Here is a 5,692-nt window from a genome sequence, read left to right as displayed (position 1 = left end):
CCTCGGGAGCAGGAAAACAGGGACCCGCACACCCCATCTCCCTGCACACCTGTCACTGTGGGACCTCCCCAGACCAGGGTTGTGCTGGAGGATCAGGGAAAGGCTCTTTAGGGTTGGGAGGGGCTGGGCATGGTGATGTGTCCTCTGGACTGTGCCCTGGACAACCTCTGGGAGGTGAGCTGGACGGAGACGCTGGGCAGGAGTTGGGAGCCCTGTGGCTGTGGTTGTCAGCTGATTGTTAGCTGGGTTTGTTGACAAATATGAGATTTTCAGTTTTTCAAATTTTGTAGGGGAGAGCTGAAATTTTTCAGTTTTCACCAATTTTCAGGACTTATTTAGAAAATGTAATAATGGCACATTCACATGCGTGGAAATATATGGGCTGAATAATGAGGTCTATGCAGATGATGATTTTTGACTCAATAGGAGCTAGACGAAACAATTATGTAGAAAATAGATTCAATTATTACAAATATGATAACCCATATATTCCATCTTGGAAGATTTTTACATTTTCTTCCCTTCACCTTTCACAATACAGATGACAGCTCCAGGGGTGACCAATCTCACAGCGGTGACAGAATTTGTCCTTTTGCAGTTCCTCACCCAGGGGACCATGGGCTTCTTGCACCCACTGCTCTTCTCCCTGGTCTACCTGTGCACCCTGCTGGGGAATGGGCTCATCGTCCTCATCACCACCCTGGACAGGCATCTCCACACCCCCATGTACTTCTTCCTAGGGGTCTGTCCCTCATCTCAGCCACAGTCCCCAAGTCCATTGCCAACTCCCTGAGGCACAGCAGCTCCATCTTGTTCCCGGGCTATGTCTTCCAGGTCTTCATGGTGATTATTTCAGGAGCTACAGAGCTTCACCTGCTCACGGTGATGAGCCTTGACAACTATGTTACCATCTGCCACCCCTGCACTATGAAGTCATCATGAGCAGGGGCATGTGTGTGCAGCTGACAGCTGTGTCCTGGCTGGATGGGGTCTCCATGCTGTGATGCTCAAAGCTGGAACCTTCTCCTTGTCCTACTGTGGGTCCAACGTGGTCCACCAGTTCTTCTGTGACGTCCTACAACTACTGACCTTTTCTTGCTCAGGAAATTTAATGAGTGAACCTGTCCCCATTCTCAATAATGTGGTGTTGAGTATCTGCTGTTTTATTTTCATTGTCATTTCCTATGTCCACATCTTCTCTGCTGTCAGGAAGATCCCATCCACAGAAGGTAAGGCCAAAGTCTACTCCACGTGCCTTCCCCACCTGCTGGTTGTGGTGCTGTTTCTCTCCACTGGATGCTTTGCTTATCTGAAGCCGACCTCAGTGACTCCATCCACATCTGATCTGGTCATTTCTAAGTTCTACACGGGGGTGCCCCCCACCTTTCATCCCGTCATATACAGTCTGAGGAATAAAGCCTTGAAGAGCGCTGTGGGAAAAGTGATAAAAGGCCAATTCTCCAACAAATAAGGCATCATCAATTATTTGCCCGCATTTATTCAGTTTCCCACTAACTCTACATTCATCATTTACAAAATAAAGATGCCTCCTCTTAGTATTTTTCTTTCATCACAAATTCATATTCTTATATTGTCAATGTGCTCCTGTCTACTAAAATAATGCATTCCTTTGCCAAACCTCTCCCTGTGTGATGTTCATAAACTGAATCCATCTCACGGTTAAAAACATGTATTTGGTGTAGAAAGAATGTTCTAGAACTCACACATCACCAACATTTACTGAAACCAAGTGGTGGTAAAGGGGTTCTGTCCTTGGGGGCACACTGTCATGGGACCCTAGTTCTGGGCACTTGGTTCCTACAGCACTGTGAGTCTCTACTGAGGGCCCTGCTCCAGTGGAGGGGAGCGGAGACAGGTGAGTGGGGTCCCCCCCACCACAATTCCTACAGGAACATCTTCCTCTAAGACACATTAATGTTTCTGTTCAAAAGACAAGGAGATCTGCTCCTGAATCTGCCAGAGATGGGTGGAAGGAGGATACTTAAGGAATCAGAATTGACAATTGAAGTCTGTGGCTGAGGGGAGTGTTCATTTCTATCGCATCCTGTTTTGATCGAGTCTCTACACTGCCTTGATGGAGTATTTTGAAAATAAAATAGCTCTTAGGAAAATGCATCGCTGTTAAGAACTACCTTTCTGGTTTTTACATTTATGACTTTGAAGCCATGGGCTGTCCTCGGGCTCATGGTCAGCTCCCCTCAGTTTCCAGGTCGCACCTTGACGTGCGGCGGCAGGTCTGCTTCCCGACTGTCTTGCAGAGAACTCTGGCGTTCACTGTGCATCTGCCCTGGGAACTGTGTCGTTCCTTATTTAAACATCCTGTGAGGAGAGCAGGGCAGTGTCGTCGACTTTTGTCTCTCCGCGGCATCTGCCCTGCACGGCCGAGGTTCTCGCAGTGTTTCCCCAACCCTCGGGACTGAGCCGGGTGATGTTCTGCCCCTCACGCCCTTTCTCCGGGGGCAGGTCACTGTGTCCCACATTCTCCCGGTGGCTCTACCATCGTCAGTCCAGGAAAGCGGAGTCGAAATGAAAAGGCAAGGTGGCTACGAGCTCGAGTCCATTCCAGGTTCCCGGTCACATGGCCCGGGAGTTGCTCACGTGTAGATTCTCCCCAGTGTGGCCTGAGCAGCCGCTCAGTGCTGCTCATGAGTGTCACCGCACCACAGGGGTGACGGGACCACAGTCCCCACCGCCTGGTTGTCACGCCCTTCCCGGGTCAGATCCCGACCATGTGTTTTCTACTTGCCCTTTGAATAAATGCGCCAAGTGTGTTGGGAAGGAGACTTTTCCCACAGGCTTCATTGCACCACAATGTTTTTTATTATTATGGCTTTGTGGCTTTGTGTGAAGACTGGGAGAGTAATGCCTCCCTTCCTCCTCCTTTTAGTCAGGAGAGCTTTAGCTATTTCAGATTTTTTTGTGATTCCATATGAATTTCAGCAATATTTGTTCTATTTCTAATTCAAGAATGCCATTGAGGTTTCTACTGGAAAGACACTGACTCTGGAATTTGTTTTTGGTAGGCTGACTTTTTGATAATACTGATTTGACTGATCTATATGCTGGGGATGCCCTTCAATTCTTTTTTTTTAAGATTTATTTATTTTCATTTATTTATACAAGCACTGGGTACAATCAGAAGCGCGGGAGGGTGAGAGAATTCACCAGAGCCAAAGCGGGGAGCAGAGCAGACAGAAGGACCAAAGCACACTGCTAAGGGGAGCAGGGGGCGGCAGGAAGGTCTGTGCACCATGTGGGACCCTCCTCCGGTGGCCGGGGAGCAGCCGGGGATCGAACCAGTGCTGCAGAGGCTGCGGGCAGCTTCGCAACCCAGCACTCAACAGCTGGATTTTATCTTCCAATATTCCTTTTCAGTGTTTTGAAGTTTTCTTGTTTGAGTCCTTCACTTCTTTGTTAGATTTATTTATCCCCAAAGGCAATTAATTTATTGACTTTGAGGGGATGGTTCTTGATTTCTTCCTCTTTAGACTGATGGCTTGCAAAGAGGAAGGCTGCTGACTTTTGTTATGGAGAATACAAACACTCTTGAAGTTTTACAAGTACATTTTCCCTATGAAAAAATCTTTGCATGATGCTTTTCACAGTTGCTGTGTGTTCTCTTTAGCGTTCTTCTATCCAAAATTAAAGGTAATATTAATTAGGTCTCATTAAAAACACACACATGTTATTATTCACCCTCAACCTAAGATGGAGAGAGTGATGGGGCCAGGAGGCAGAGACTGGCACTCACAGGCGCAGGAGATTTCTGATTATACTCTTTTTTTTTTTTTTTTCACATCGGGATACTTTCTTCCATTTCTGCTAAAATGTCAATATAAAATAATAAAGTTTAAGCTCTAACAAAAGATGCCCTGATTCTGGGCTTGACGATATATAAATTCACCTTTCCTTATTGATGGGTAAAGCAATGATTTCTACTTTTATTGGAAATGCAATTTTAAAGTTTATATGCAAAAAAGAAAGCAAGAGGTGGCTATTCTGGCCACAGCAAAATCTTCCACGCAGGACTCTTCCTCCTTCCCAGCTGCTCCTGGAGCCTCAATTCCATAGTCAGAGATTTTTTATTTCCAACGGGGAGGGGAGAGAAGGGGGCGTGGTATGTGGACAGATGGGGGACTGTAGCCTTGGGGGGCTGTGGTGACCACATGAGAGATGTTAGTCTGTACCCCTAAATCATACACTGTCTATTAGACCAAGGTTGCAGAATCACAAAATAAAAACTCAAACAAATGCAGAGAAATGGGTTCTAGAAGGGAAAACTCGTAACATTTCTAAGAGACATAATTTACATCCCAGGAGACCCAGACCTTGGCCGTTCTCACTCGCTTCTATGGAATTTCTCCCTCCTCATCCCTCCTCTTTCTTTCTTCATTTCCTCCTCCCTTCCACTCCGGCTCCACACAGTCCTTACCCCCCATCCACCACCAGCTAGGCCCCAGGAGGGATCACAGGGGCTGGTGGTAACTTTCCATCTCCCTGTGGACAGGGCTTTTCCTGGCTCTGACGAAGGGGCCTCACCCAGTCCCCATGGCGGTCAGGGGAGGGGATGGGGCTGGGAGAAGAGGATGAATTACATTCCTTCCCACATTGGAAATCACAAAAAAAATCGCCCCTGACACACTCAGAGCACCAATTATCACTGAATGTGCCGCAGGACCAATTCAATTAAGACAGTGTCCTGAAAAGGGTCTCTTGTCCCTCTGGAGTAAAGTCACTTGACGGATGGATCTTGGACAGTGTCCAACACACGGACACCAGCTCCAGAGCTCAAATAGCCCAGCCCTGAGGTCCTGCTCTGTCCATGAGGCGGCAGCAGGATGGGGTGGAACATCCTGTGAGTGCTCAGAGGCGTCCCCACGAGTCCCAACCATGTAGTGAGAGGCCAGGAAGCCCTCTGTCCGCGCCATGGGGACAACCTCAGGACACACATTAGACAAGAGAGCGGGAACTTCCCCCCAGACTTCAGGTATTTGCAGGGGAGAATCCACTCACACTTGAAAACTTTTAGATTTCAAGCTTCATTTTTAGACTTGAGAAAGTGTTAAACTATTAATTTTGTAAAACATGACAAATAGTGCTGACGGTGCCCAAGTCATCATGTCCCGCTGCCCCGTCAGCCTGGGGTGAGACTCAGTGAGAGAAAACATTCTCTTGTAATTTACGATGTTCAAAGATATTGACTTTTAATACATTGATCATAGGCTTTGGTTATGGGAGATGTGACGATTATTGCTTCAGACCTGGGATGTAGCATCAGCACACTCAGTGTGTTTTGGGCACTGAATAAAATCACAGCAATCAATGGGATTAGACTGTAATGAAGAAATTCCAGGCAAAATTAAAAAATAAAACTAGTTTTTTAAATTCAGAACATTATGCCTTTTTGTCCCAAACATTATGACAAAAATGAGTCAAGTAGAAAATCAGTAACTCTTACAGCAACATGTTGACTCCTTCAAGGCTCTGAAACGAACATGAAGCTGGCAGAGACATCTGAATATTTATGGACGTGAACTTAAGATTTTTCCCTAACACCCTCACTCAGGGACTGTTAGCGATATTGTAACATAAAGTCACAGTATAAACAGGGCCTGGAGGAGATATATGTCAAGTTATTTTATCCATTTTAAATAGGCATTTAAAGTCACAC

Source organism: Talpa occidentalis, unplaced genomic scaffold (assembly GCF_014898055.3).
Source record: "Talpa occidentalis isolate TD23 unplaced genomic scaffold, MPIMG_talOcc4v2.1 talOcc4.3, whole genome shotgun sequence".
NCBI lineage: Eukaryota > Metazoa > Chordata > Mammalia > Eulipotyphla > Talpidae > Talpa > Talpa occidentalis.
Note: the sequence above shows the minus strand (reverse complement) of the source record.